The sequence below is a fragment of the Rhinolophus hipposideros genome (assembly GCF_964194185.1).
Source record: "Rhinolophus hipposideros genome assembly, chromosome: 10".
Classification (NCBI taxonomy): Eukaryota; Metazoa; Chordata; class Mammalia; order Chiroptera; family Rhinolophidae; genus Rhinolophus; species Rhinolophus hipposideros.
Window position 1 is genome coordinate 70,728,874 of NC_138056.1, and position 14,579 is coordinate 70,743,452.

Genomic DNA, 14,579 nt, shown 5'->3' on the forward strand with positions numbered 1-14,579 from the left:
CAAAGTTGGGGTTCAAAAGCAAGCCAGGACCAAGCAAGTATTTTATAAGGTTATTGTGTCAAATTTGGTGACCACTAGCCACATGGGCTTCTGAGCCCTTGAAACGTGGCTTGCACCATTGAAGAACTGAATTTTTAATTTCAGTTTAATTTTAACTGGCTTACACTGAAATTGAACCAATATACAATATTTTCCATTAAATACAACCCCGTTTTTAAAAGATATAGATATAATGGTTTACTTACTTACTTAAAGTAAGTTTACTTACTTACTTAATTAATTTAATGTGGGCTATATTAGGAAACAGTGTGTTTCTCCAGGGCCCATCAGCTCCAAATTGTTGTCCTTCAATCTAGTTGTGGAGGGCGCAGCTCAGCAACAAGTCCAGTCACCGTTTTCAATCTTTAGTTGCCAGGGGCGCAGCTCACCATCCCATGCGGGAATTGAACCGGCAACCATATTATGAAGAGTTCATGCTCTAACCAACTGACCCATCCAACTGCCCCTTCGGAAGCTCAGTGGCAGCTTGTTGTCTTCAATCTAGTTGTGGAGGGCACAGCTCACTGGCCCATGTGGGAATTAAACCTGCAACCCAACTGAGCCGTCTGGCTGCCCCTATATTTTCTCAGTCATATTACACTGCATGTGAACAAGCAGTGTAAACCTGAAGCTCCAAGGAACTGAAAAGCTTATTTGTAACCTAGCTCCATAGGTAAGAAGAATTAATGTTGATATTGAAATTTTTCATAAGTCAATAATTTTTACACACTTTTAAAACATGGATTAATATGCAGGATATTTTAATTATAGTTAATGGTGTTGTGTAAGTTGGCTGGAAAAAAACTAGAAAAAAATTGAAAAACACTTTGTTGCTAATGATAGAGTTGCTTTGCGTTCCGCCTCCCCCCGCCACTTTACTGAGATATAATTGACATATGAGGTTGTATAAGTTTAAAGTGCACAATGTGATAATTGTGCAATAGTTACTACAATAAAGAGATAACAAATCATCACTTCACATAATTACCTTTTGTGTGTGTATGTGTTGGGGTAGGTGTTGAGAATATTTAAGACCTATTTTTTTAGCAACTTTCAAATACAGAATACAGTATCGTCACCACACTGTACATTAGATCCTCAGAACTTATTCATCTTGTAACTGGAAGTTGGTACTCTTTGACCAACGTAGAGTTGCTTTTCAACTTATGCAATACCTTGAATCTGAAGATATTACTGAACTGCCATAAGTTAGTGAATTTACTAAATTGTGAAATCGTTTTGAAATTGACATGCTTAATTTTTAAGGATGTCAAGAAATTGACATACTTTTTTTTTTAAAAGATTTTTATTGGGGAAGGAGAACAGGACTTTATTGGGGAACAGTGTGTATTTCAAGGACTTTTTCCAAGTCAAGTTGTCCTTTCAGTCTTAGTTGTGGAGGGCGCAGCTCCGCTCCAGGTCCAGTTGCCAGGGGCGCAGCGCACCATCTCTTGTGGGACTTGAGGAATCGAACTGGGAACCTTGTGGTTGAGAGCCCACCTTCCAACCAACTGAGCCATCTGGGAGCTCAGCGGCAGCTCAGCTCAAGGTGCTGTGTTCAATTTTAGTTGCAGGGGGCAGAGCCCACCATCCCTTGCAGGACTCGAGGAGTTGAACCAGCAACCTTGTGGTTGAGAGCCCACTGGCCCATGTGGGAATTGAACCAGCAGCCTTTGGAGTTAGGAGCATGGAGCTCCAACCGCCTGAGCCACCGAGCTGGCCCGACATGCTTTATTTTTAAAGATACCAAACATTAGGGTTTGTTTTAGTGTGTGACATTTGCATAAAAAAAAATTATTGAAAACGGTAAGACATCATGTAATCATCAATAAGCTAAGTACTAACTGTATACTTAAGATAAGAGGACATATAATCTAAAATTTAAAGACTAGTCCCAAAAAAGTACACAAAAATTTAACATGTTAAGCTATTTTAAAATTTTTTATTAGTTTCAGGTGTACAAAGCAACGTAATAGACATTCAAACCCCTCATAAAGTGATAATCCACCCCCCAAGCTACTACCCCTCTGACATCTTATATAGCTGTTACAATACCATCGATTATCTTTCCTATGTTGTACTCTACATCCCGTGACTATATATACCTATATATTTAGTTGTAGTTGACATTCAATATTATTCTACTTCAGCTACAGGTGTATAGTACATTGGACACAGTCGATGAAGTGATCCCCCTGAGAAGGCCAGTGCCCATCTGGCATCTTACATGATCTTTACAACATTGTTGATTATATTCCGCATTCTATATTAATTACCAATGTGTATTTCTTAGTATACGTGCTCCTGAAACAAGCACCCAATTTGTATTTCTTAATACCTTCACTTTTTTCATCCTGCCCCCAATCCCATCCCCATCTGTCACCGTGATAGAACTAGTACCTATCTGGCACCATACCTGGTTATTACAATATTATTGACTATACTCCTTATGCTATACCCTACATCTCCATGACTACTGTGTAACAACCAATTTGTACTTCTTAATCCGTTCCCTTTTCACCCATTCTTAACCCCCCTCCCATCTTCAAGAAGTCCCTCTAAGATTCCTTGTAATACTGGTTTTGTGGTGATGAACTCCTCCAGTTTTTTCTTATCTGGGAAGCTCCTTATCTGACCTTCAATTCTAAATGATAGCTTTGCTGGATAGAGAAATCTTGTTTGTAGGTCCTAACTTTTCATCACTTTGAATATTTCCTGCCACTCCCTTCTTGCCTGCAAAGTTTCTGTTGAGAAATTAGCTGACAGTCATGTGGTGGCTCCCTTGTAGGTAACTAACTACTTTTCTCTTGTTGCTTTTAAGATTCTCTCTTTGTCTTTCACCTTTGGCATTTTAATTAGGATGTGTCTTGGTGTTAGCCTCTTTGGGTTTATCTTGTTTGGGAATCTCTGTGCTTTCTGGGCTTGTATGTCTATTTCCTTCACCAGGTTAGGGAAGTTTTCCATCATTAGTCCTTCAAATAGGTTTTCAATTTTTTGCTCTCTCTCTTATTCTGGTACTCCTATAATGCAAATGTTGGTACTCTTGATATTGTCCTGGAGGCCCCTTAAGCTCGCCTCAATTTTTTTGATTCTTTTTTCTTTTTGCTCTTCTGGTTGGGTGTTTTCTGCTACTTTATCTTCTACATTGCTGGTTGGATCCTCTGCTTCATCTAATCTACTGTTGATTCCCTGTAATATATTCTTCATCTCTGTTAATATATCCTTTATTTCTGACTGGTTCTTTTTCATGGTTTCCATCTCCATTTTTATGCTTCCTATCTCTCTGTTGAGGTTCTCCCTGAGATCATTGAGCATCCTTATAACCAGTGTTTGGAACTCTGCATCTGATAGATTGTTTATCTCCATTTTGCTTAGTTCTTTTTCTGGAGCTTTGTTCTGTTCTTTTATTTGGGACATGTTTCTTTGTCTCCCCATTTTGGCTGACTCCCTCTATTTGTTTCTATGTGTTAGGTAGGGCTGCTGTGTCTTCTAGTCCTAGTAGAGTGGCCATATATAGTAGATGTATTGTGGGGTTCAGTGGTGCAGTCTTTGTGGTCGTCTGTGTTGTGCAATGTTGTTGCACAACAATCTGAGCCATGCACTCCAAGTGTGTCCCTTGTGTGGGTTGTGTGTGCCCTCCTCTTGTAGTTGAGCCTTGGTTGATAATTGCACATCAATGGGAGGGACTGACCTTTGGTCTCACTGGTTGTAAGGACTGGCCTTGACTACAGTTTTGTGCAGGGGCTGATCCTATGGAGCAGGATCTGCCTCAGCAGGACTCTGGTGCCTGCCCAATCCAGCCTTTAGGTGTGTTGTATGTGGAGGAGGCTAGGTGATGCTCCAGCTCATTTTGAAGCTGGCCACACAGGGCTCCAGCCCCAGGACCACCTTGGAGGGGACCTCCTGTAGGTCAAGTTCAGGTATAGCCCATGCCCCACTTGGGGCCACCCAGCAGGAGCCACAAAGAGATCCGCAGATGGCTGCCACCCGTGCTGTGCTTGGAAGCATCTTGAGAGGCCAAGCCATGAACCAAGGCCAGCTGCTGCCAGTGCCACATTTAGGGCTGCTCTGCCAGAGGTACGGGACATGCTCAAGCCAGATGCTGCTTGTCTGGGTTCTGCAAACTTTTGAGAGACCCTAGGAAAGCCTGTGGCTTGAGTTGAGGTAGGTGGTCTGCATGAGAGAGCCACTAAACGTGGCCTGGGTGTGCCCAAAAGTTGGGCAGGGTGGGGTCTGGAATTGCCAGGGCATGGAGAACAAACAGTGGAGACTCAGATATAGTGGCCTCCTGCATCTGCATGTGGGGAAGGGGAAGGTCTCAACGAAGAAAAAAAGGCCTCCACCAGCACCCTAATCCACGAGAAATCCACCTCTCCAGCCCCCATCTGCAGCCAGGCAACTCAGTTCCCCACCATCTGTCCCTGCCACCTTTCCAGCTGCTGCCCCAGCGCTGGAGCTCAGAGTGAATGATTCTGTTGGTGGGTAAGTCTACGCAGTCCCTTTAAGAGGAGTGCCTGGGTGTACAGCTGCACTCAGTCTCACTTAGTCACAATCTCTGCTGGTTTTCACAACCAGAAATTATGGGGATATCTCTCCCCGGCACTGAAACCCTGGACAAAGGTGAAGCTGGGAGATGGCAGTGGGGATCCCCACAGCCGAAATACCCCTTCTGATCTTTAATGATCACATACGGGTGTGGGACCAGTCTGTTCAGTGTTTCTGCCCCTCCTACCATATTGGATGTGGCTTCTTCTGCACATCCAGGAAAGCCTTCAAGTTCAGCTTCATTTTAGGTGATTGTTGATAATGGTTGTTTTGTAGATTAGTTGTAATTTTGATGTGATTGTGAGAGAAGGTAAGTACAGCATTTACCTACTGCGCCATCTTGGTTGTCCCTACATGTTAATCTTTTAAATATGGCTTACATTTGTAGTTTCATGTTGTTAAAAAGTGCTCCAAGTGTACTGCTGGAAAGTTGCTCTTTATAAATGGAGCTGGGGTAATATCAAATTATAAACAGTAAAAACTAATTATTTTTAGGGAATTAGAAAGCTAACATTGTTATATTCAAACTTACTTGAATAGTTTTCAATTCTCACTCAGATTAAGTTGATAAAATATAACGTAAAAATCTGTTTTACAACCAATGAAAGTCTATTGAATTCAAGTTATACAGGTTGAATAACCAAATCTCTGAGTAGGCCTAAATGGTGAGACCTGGAACCCATTTGGGTTGGTGTTAATTAATGTACTGTGCCATGCAGTGGAAGCCTTCTGGGTAGCATTGTCTTTTGAGCACACTGCTCATGAAAACTTAAGAGTTATCATTCAGTTTTTTCAGAGATACTCTGCCCTTTCCTGTTGTTTGACCATATAAACCAAACATCTCTTGTAACCTCTCTTCACTGATGGCTTCAGGTCTGTCGATCTTACTCCCAACAATCAGTATAGGCACGTCAGAAATGTGTCATTAGTGAATCAAGTTCTTTTTTGGATTCTAACAGGCTCTCATGATCTGCGCAGTCCACTGAAATACATGCCATTGATAGCAGGAATGCAGTTTTCCCACAATTTTTGAGCTTGAACATGTCCACCCAGATCAATAGTTGTAAAGGTCACGTTAGCAATGGTTAGTTCTTCTGAAGTGGGATTTAATGTGGGGACATGTTGTCCAAGTCTGTCATCTATTAGCATGTGTAGCAATGTTGTTTTTCCCATATTATCCAATCCAAGAAATACCAATTTTCCAGTTTTCCTATATATGAGGTCTGACAATTAAGTTTACAAACTCATCCTAGAAAAAGTGCTACATACCACACTGCTGAATATCACTACGGTCACCTTCGAAGTACTCCCCTTGGGAAGCTATGCACCAACGCGACGCCAGTGCCTAGTCCACTCTTCAAAGCAATTTTGGAACTCTTTTTCTGGAATGGCCATCAGAGCTGTCGTGATCTCCTTCATGTCTTGAATGTCATCAAAATGTTTTCCTTTAAATATTTCCTTTATCTTTGGGTGAAGAAACAAGTCATTGGGGGCCAGATTAGGTGAGTAGGAAAGGTGTTCTAGTACAGTTATTTCTTTACTGGCTATAAACTCCCTCACAGACAGTGCCATAAGAGCTGGTGCATTGCTTTGATACAAGAGCCATGAACTGTTGGCAAAAAGTTCAGTTTGTCTAACTTTTTCATGGAGCCTTTTCAGCACTTCCAAAGAGTAAACTTGGTTAACTGTTTGTTCAGCTACTACAAATTCGTAATAAATAATCCCTTTGATATAAAAAAAGGTGAGCAACATTGTTGCAACAAGTTTGCGAACTCAATTGTCAGACCTGGTACAGTAGTCCCCCTTAGCCACAGGGGATAGGTTCCAAGACTCCCAATGGATGTCTGAAACTGTCGATAGTACCAAACCCTGTATACACTATGTTTTTTTCAGACATATCTAGGATAAAGATTAATTTAGAAATTAGGCGCAGTAGAAAATTAATAATAATAACTAATAACACTAAAAACCACAGTGAGATAGCACCTCACCTGAGTCAAATGGCTATCATCAATAAATCAACAAACAACAAGTGCTGGTGAGGATGTGAAGAAAAGGGAATCCTTGTGCACTGTTGCTGGGATTGCAGATTTGTGTAGCCACTATGGAAAACAGTATGGAGGTATCTCAAAAATCTGAAAATGGAACCTCCTTATGACTCAGCAATTCCACTCTTAGGTACCTATCCGGAGAAATTCAAAACTCTAATTTGAAAAAATTTATGCACCCGCATGTTTATTGCAGCACTATACACAATAGCCAAGACAACCGAAATGCGCATCAGCAGACGACTGGATTAAGAAACTGTGGTACATTTATACAATGGAGTATTACGCAGCCATAAAGAAGAATGAAATCTTACCATTTGAAACAATATGGATGGACCTAGAGAACATTATGCTTAGTGAAATAAGCCAGACAGAGAAAGACAAATACCATATGATCTCACTTATGTGTGGAATCTAAAGAATAGAATAAATGAATGAACTAATCAGAAACAGTTTCAGAGACATAGAGGAAAAACTGAGGGTTGCTAGATGGGAGGAGGGTGGGGATAAGGAGAAAGCTGAGGGAATTAGAAAGCACAATCGGTAACCACAAGATTGCCCGGAGATACGAAAGTCAACTTAGGGAATGTAATCAATAATGTTGTAAAGATTTTGTAGGATATCCAATGGACACTTGTCCCATTAGGGAGACCAACTCAGGGATGATGTAGATGCCTGATCACTGCACTGTACACCTGAAGCTGAAGCTGAGCAATAATGAACATAAACTAGAATTTTATATATACATATATATATATATATATATATACATATATACATATATATACAGTTACAAGAAGTGGAATACAGCATTAGGAATAGAGACAGTGGAACTGTAATGGCTGTATGCAATCAATGTCAGAGGGGTAGTAGATGGGGGGTGAGGGGTTATCACTGTGTGAGGGATATAAATGATTAATATCTAACTATTACATTGTTTTGTACACCTGAAACTAATAAAAATGTTAAAAATAACTAATAACAGAATAGATAATAATAACTAATAAAAAATTATAATATACTGTAATAAAAGTTATGTGAATGTAGTATCTCTCTTTTTCTCAAAATATCTGATTATACTGTACTCATCCTTCTAGTGATGATGTGAGAATGATGTAATCCCTGCATGATGACATGAAGTGAATGACGCAGACATTGTGACATAGCATTTGGCTACTGTTGAGCTTTTGAAATATGTCAGAAGGAGCATCAGCTGTTTTGGGCGATCCTTGATCACTGAGCCGTGATGCGGTTGATGGTTAGATGTTGGATGTCAGGAACAATGTTGATGGTTGGGGATCCTTGATAGCTAAGGTTTTTTTGACTGAAAGGCAGAATATATAGTGTGGATACGTTGGACAAAGGGATGATTCATGTCATGGGCAAGATGGAGCCGCAGGGTGCAAAATTTCATCATGCTACTTAGAATGATGTGCAATTTAAAACTTATGAGTTATTTATTTCTGGAATTTTCCATTTAATATTATTGGACCACAATTGACCGCGGGTAACTGAAACCGTGAAAAGCAAAATTGCAGGTAAAGGGGACTACTGTAATCCTAAAAACTGTAGCACACTGCTGAGACCACTGTAGTTCCAGTCAAATATGAAGGACATATCCAAATTTCATAGGGTCTGTGACTGGACAGAATGTGATTTCTTGCGTGGTGTCAGTCTTACACCCTGACAGTGAACTGCAAAGTATAGTGGCTGCTTGACATGTTTTTGCTTCAGAGTTAAATCAATTCTCCTCAGAAAAGATGAACAAGTTTTGTCAATGTGGATGCAGATATTAAAAGAAAGTAAATTTTCATATTTAGTTTAGTTATTTAAAAAATTTTAAATCTGTGGGGAACAATTTGGGTACATCAATCTACTTTTTCAATTTTGACTTTTTAAAAATCTAATATAGTTCAAGTATTTTTATGTAAATTAGCATCTGAATTGAGATGTGCTATAAGTGTAAAATACACATGGATATTGAAAACGTACAAAAACAGTAAAATATTTTTATATTGATTATTTATATATATTTTTAATTTTATTGGGGAATATTGGGGAACAGTGTGTTTCTCCAGGGCCCATCAGCTCCAAGTCGTTGTCCTTCAGTCTAGCTGTGGAGGGCGCAGCTCAGCTCCAAGTCCAGCCACTGTTTTCAATCTTTAGTTGCAGGGGGTGCAGCCCACTGGCCCATGTGGGAATCCAACCAGCAACCTTGTGTTGAGAGCTCATGCTCTACCAAATGAGCCATCCGGCCGCCCTATATTAATCATATTTTGAAATGTTAGTATTCTGGACATATTGAGTTAAACAAAATAATATGACAATTTCACTGCATTTTATTTTTAAAAATATGGTGACTAGAAAATTTCAAATTACATGTATGGCTCACTTTATATTTTCGTTGTACAGTAGGAGTCTAAAGGTTTTATCACAGTCTTAGGAGTCTAAAACTCACCTTTTCACACAGACATGGGTATGTGCAGCTACTTCAAAGGACCAGAGGCAGGGTAGACAATTTTAAACCTTCCCAGTTCTACTGGATTGTCATTTCAGCTTAAAAGTGGGGTACAGTATAGTGATCGTACATGTTTAATAATTGGCTCTCTAGGGTAAAAAGCTCTTTTTTTTTTGTAGTGTTATCCAATTTCCATAGTGTAAATACTCTCACCATGGACCCTTTCAAGTCACCAATTGGACATCACTGGGAGTTGGGAGAAAATACTGATAATTGGCTCTCACAAGCAGGTAACTGCTGGCTTCAATACACCACCAGTTGCACCTCTTATCCTCCATTGTTTCTGCAGGATCATACACAAAGATCAACAAAGAGTAAGTCCATTTTAAGTATTTGTTAAATGAATGAATGAATGACTGAATGAATGAATGAATGGTTCAGCTAGCTACAAATATCGTGTAGTTTTAGTTTTTTTCCTGATGCTTTAACCTTTCGGAAATGTTCATTCCTAAAGTTGAAGGTAGATGTGTGACTACAAGAAGACTTGGCCATTGTAATGAGTGTGTTGTGCTGCCCAGCTTCCCCTTAGCTTTGAATCCCTCATCAACCTAGCTGTTGGGAGCATTGTCTGGTGATGGCGCTCAGCTGAGAGCTGAGATTTTTCTCAAAGAAATGTGCTGAAAGGAGCTGCCTCCCCCATAGTTTCCCAGGTTAATGTGGGAGTACACGAGCTGGCCCCTTCAATTACAGACATTTATTTTTCCTTTTTTTTTTTCAATTATAGTTGACATTCAATATTATTTCATACTAGTTTCAGGTTTAAAACATATTGGTTAGACATTTATATAACTTATGAAGTGATCCTGTCAATTAGTCTAGTACCCTCCTGGCACTATGCATATTTATTACAATATTATTGACTATATTTTCCATGCTATACTTTACATTCTTGTGACTATTTGTAACTACCAGTTTGTATTTGTACTTCTTAATCCCTTCTTCATTTTCACCCAGCCCCTCAACCAGCTCCTACCTAGCAACTGTCAGTTTGTTATTTGTATCTATGAGTCTTTTTGTTTTGTTTGTTCATTTATTTTGTTCTTTCGATTCCACATGTGAGATCATATGGTATTTGTCTTTCTCTGTCTGACTTATTTCACTCAGCATAATGTTCTCTAGGTCCATCCATATTGTTGCAAATGGTAAGATTTCATTCTTTTATCCCACTGTTATATGTACCATCATTTCTTTACCTAATCATCTATTGATGGGTACTTAGATTGCTTCCATATTTTGACTATTGTAAATAGGGCTGCAGTGAACATAGGGCTTCATATATCTTTTCTAATTAGTGTTTTGGATTCCTTTGGATAAATAACCAGAAGTAAAATTGCTTGGCTCATAATGTAGTTTTATTTTTAAGTTTTTGAGGAACCTCCATATTGTTTTCCATAGTAGCTGCACCAGTTTTCAGTCCTGCCTACAATGCATGAGTGTTTCCTTTTCTCCATATCTTGGTCAACACTTCTTGTTTGCTGATTTATTGATAATAACCATTCTGACAGGTGTGAGGTAATATCTCATTGTGGTTTTAATTTGCATTTCTCTGATGATTAGTAACATTGAGCAACCTCAAAATGGATTAAAGACTTAAATGTAAGACCACAAACCATAAAACTCCTAGAAGAAAACAGAGACAGTAAATTCTCTGACATTGCTCTTAGTAATATATATATTTTTTTCTGATATATTTCCTCGGGCAAAGGAAACAAAAGGAAAAATAAACAAATGGGACTACATCAAATTAAAAATTTTTTGCACAGCAAAGGAAACCATCAAAACAAAAAGACAACTTACAGAATGAGAGAAAATATTCTTCAATGATACATCTGATAAATATCCAAAATTTATAAAGAACTTACATAACTCAACACCAGAAAAACAAACAATTGAATTAAAAAATGGGAACGGACTAGACATTTCTCCGAAGATTATAGTCAGATGGCCACGTATGCAAAGATGCTCAACATCAATGACTGACATTTTTTTTTTATTAGTTTCAGGTGCACAAGACAAAGTAATACTTAGACGTTCAATGACAGACATTTTTGAAGTGCCATCCTATCCTAGTTTTAGAGTTTTATGTGAGACCTGCCTAGACCTCTGTTGCAACTGCATCATGATTCAGTTTATACCTCTGGTCAATCTTGCTTCTTTCATTCCGTCATGAGCATTGTCTCTGAAAGCAGTGCCCCGTGACCCACCTGCACACAATCTTCATTCCAGGGTCTCTTTGCCAAAGAATGAAATCTAAGGCCACAGTGTTCCTTTCTCTCAAGGTCCTTGTTATTTTTTACGTCATCAAGTTCTTCCGTATTGGTTACAATGAAGGTCAAATCTTACCTTCTATGTCTTATAAGAGATAAAGTTTTTCAGCAAGGCAAGTCAAGAAATTATCTTTGAGAATATTCCTATGAATTATCATTGTGAGTGCATTTAATAGCATGAGATTGCTATCTGAGTAGTTGAAACTCTCATAACTAATACATCTCACCACTTTTTTTGTTTACTACTTGAAATGTTGTGATTTTTTACTACGCCATTGTGGTAAATGCCTACTCAGTCACATACAAAAGTTTTTCACACTTCAGAAAAAACAGAAATAATTGCCCAAAGTTGAAGCACTCCTAACCATATCAGATGAGGGCTATTTTCAAAACTCCCTTCCTGACAAAACCTGACACCTCAAGTAGTCTCAATTTCTGAGTCAATATCCTATATTTTTAATATGTAGAAACTAATGCTTTACATTTAAGAGGAAATATTTCTCAATCTCTCCAAAAAACAAATTTATTTACTTTTCCCTTTCCAAATTCCTGTTGTTTTACACTTGAACTTTCAAGTATAAAAACAGGATAACATAGTCAGGTAGTTGTATTCAATTACTGCATAAAATTGTATAGACTGTGTTGAGTGCATGAGTCAGAGTTATTACTTTTTAACAATGCCTTTGTCCACAGATTAGATTAAATTGTATTTTCCTAATTTGATCTATAGGCTAAAATAAAAGGAAATTATATGAAATGAACTACAAATTTGCTTTATTTTCTATTTTCTGATCTTCATTAATTTAGAAGGTAAATTAATATTATCTTCTAAACACTTAAAAATCATTTTTTTCAATATATGCACCAGACATCTAGAGGAATAGTCTCTTACTTATTACAAGGTTTTTTCATAGTGCCTGATATGAGAATACAATTGAATAAAATATGTCAAAATGTTCTCTGCAAACTTATTTTAATCAGCTCCGAATTTGACAATTACTCATATTTTCATAATATGCTTCTAGAGAAATCAAAGTTTTTATTGGTAGTTGTAAATGACTTTTCAAATGCGTCTAATCTGTTCTTGAATATTCACTAGTGATTCCTGTTTGCTTGTGGCGGTAATGAAGCAGTTGCCACCTTAAATTACTAAATCTGAGGCTAAGTGTGTTTCGACATTTCTGTGAAGTCTCAGCTTCTTTATATTGGATTTTCCCATCTCTCTATTATCTCTTCTGGATCTTGAATTAGGCAAATATAAGACCCATCCTCCATGTCTAACAACATTTTCACTTTTTAATTTCTTCATCTCTCTATGCTGCAATCTAGTAGTTTCTACAGGTTGCTTATCAAGTTCACTCATTGTTTCTTCATTAACAGTTTCATTATTTCATTAATGTTTTCATTTCAATGATTATTTTTCAGTTTCTGAAAGATCCATTTTGTGTTTTTACACATCTATCTGGTATTTTAAATAATCTCTCTCTCTTTTACCTATGTTTTCAATTACCTCTTCTATTTCTATAAACATATGAGATGTACTTCTAGGATGATTCTAATATGTGCCGTGAGTTTTATGTGGAAGATCACATTCATTGGGGCTCTATCAGTAGTAGGTTTTGGAGACTCAGTATGAGGATGCATTCTTCCGCAGAGAATTTGAATGTGCTTCTGTCAGGCAACGTAACATTGTTTTTTATAGCTGTATGATATTCCATGGTCTAAACATATAATTTAGTCAATTACTTCTCTACTGACAGAGATACTGGGGAGGAAGGGCAGAAAAGTATTGTGTATTTCCTCTTATTAGCATGAATTGCACATTGAGTTTGTTGTGATGGGTTGCTAGGCTAAGAAGACTGGAAGAGGTCTTAATGTGTTCCTTGTTACTAATGATATAAGCAAGAGCTAACTTGGCCTGAGATGCATCATTCCCAAAACAATTACATTAATTAGCCATTCTAAAAATTATTATAAAGAACTGCCATAGCTTTATATAAGACAGCATCAATCTCTCATAATAAGAACTAAACTCACTTGGAATCAATGTAACTTTACTGACAATTGTCAACCCAATCAACTTTAATTAAAAAAAAAAAAAAAGAACTGTGTGTGTCACTTTTTGAAATACTTCACAAGTATCAACTTATTTAATCCTGGCAACACTCTTAATGGTTATTTCACTATTACCCCATCTTACAGCTGAGGTACAGATTGATGGATAATGGGTAACTTGCTCAAGGCACTACATTGTTAGGCTCTCCAGAAGCAGGCTAGCACAGGGATTCAGGAACACACGATCTGTTGAGAATGTACTACTCTTCAGGAAGGCCTATAGCGAGTGAGGCCAGTAGGGTACAGCAGGGGTGATGAGCCGAGCAAGGAAGGAGTCTAGCCTTAGCCGATCCACAGTGAGAAGGGCAGGGGATTGCAATGGTAATCTGGGGGAGTCGGTTCAGACTCACACCAACCAAGGGTAATGCTCTAGAGAAGGTCACAGGTGTAAGCTGCTGGCAGCTCTGAACCATCTTGGGCTTGAGTGCACAGGGAGGTAAAGGGGATCTGGGCTGAGCACCAGCAGTGTCTGCTGCACTCACATAGCTAGCAAGGGGAAAGTGGGATTCAAAGTCCAATCATCTGGTTCCAGAATTGCCCTACTGCCATTGCAGGATTGCTGTGAACTCTGCTATTGCTGCCTTCAAACACCTCAAACACTGTCCACTAGGAAGCCCCTGACTTACCAAACCAAGTACTGCCTTCAGTTTTATAGAGAGATTAGAACTCTTTGTCTGGAGAACATTTTATGCCTATTTAATCCAGAGATTGCAAGATCAATTTATCAAGAATTCTCGTTTCCATTGCTCTCCGTTCAGAAAGACCTATTCAACGCACGTCTTGCATTTGCCCAGGCCCAGAACTAGGGTATACAACCCTGAGAGTGAGTGCCTCCTTAAATTTTGTGCACTACATGCCTTTTCTTGCCTTGCCTCAGTGCACTGAGAAAGAGGCTATGATCCTACACCCTCTGTTTAGACAACAGAGTCTGCTTGGACCTAAGTATCCTGGTATTTCTCTCTGTTTCCCCTCCTATAGCTTATTAGTGGAGGGAAATGAAGGAGATCAGCATCTGGGATTAATCACTCCAGCTTTTAAAGCTTCTGG

The 14,579-nt window shown here is 38.6% G+C and overlaps 1 pseudogene across 1 annotated transcript; it reads right to left on the bottom strand.

Moving 5' to 3' along the window:
* Window positions 1-5,278: 5,278 nt before the first annotated feature.
* On the bottom strand, window positions 5,279-8,249 carry LOC308503518 (small COPII coat GTPase SAR1B-like; annotated as a pseudogene). The gene is made up of 2 exons: window positions 8,182-8,249; window positions 5,279-5,794 (listed from the first exon to the last, which is right to left on the bottom strand). The product of its transcript is annotated as a small COPII coat GTPase SAR1B-like (transcript).
* Window positions 8,250-14,579: the final 6,330 nt, after the last annotated feature.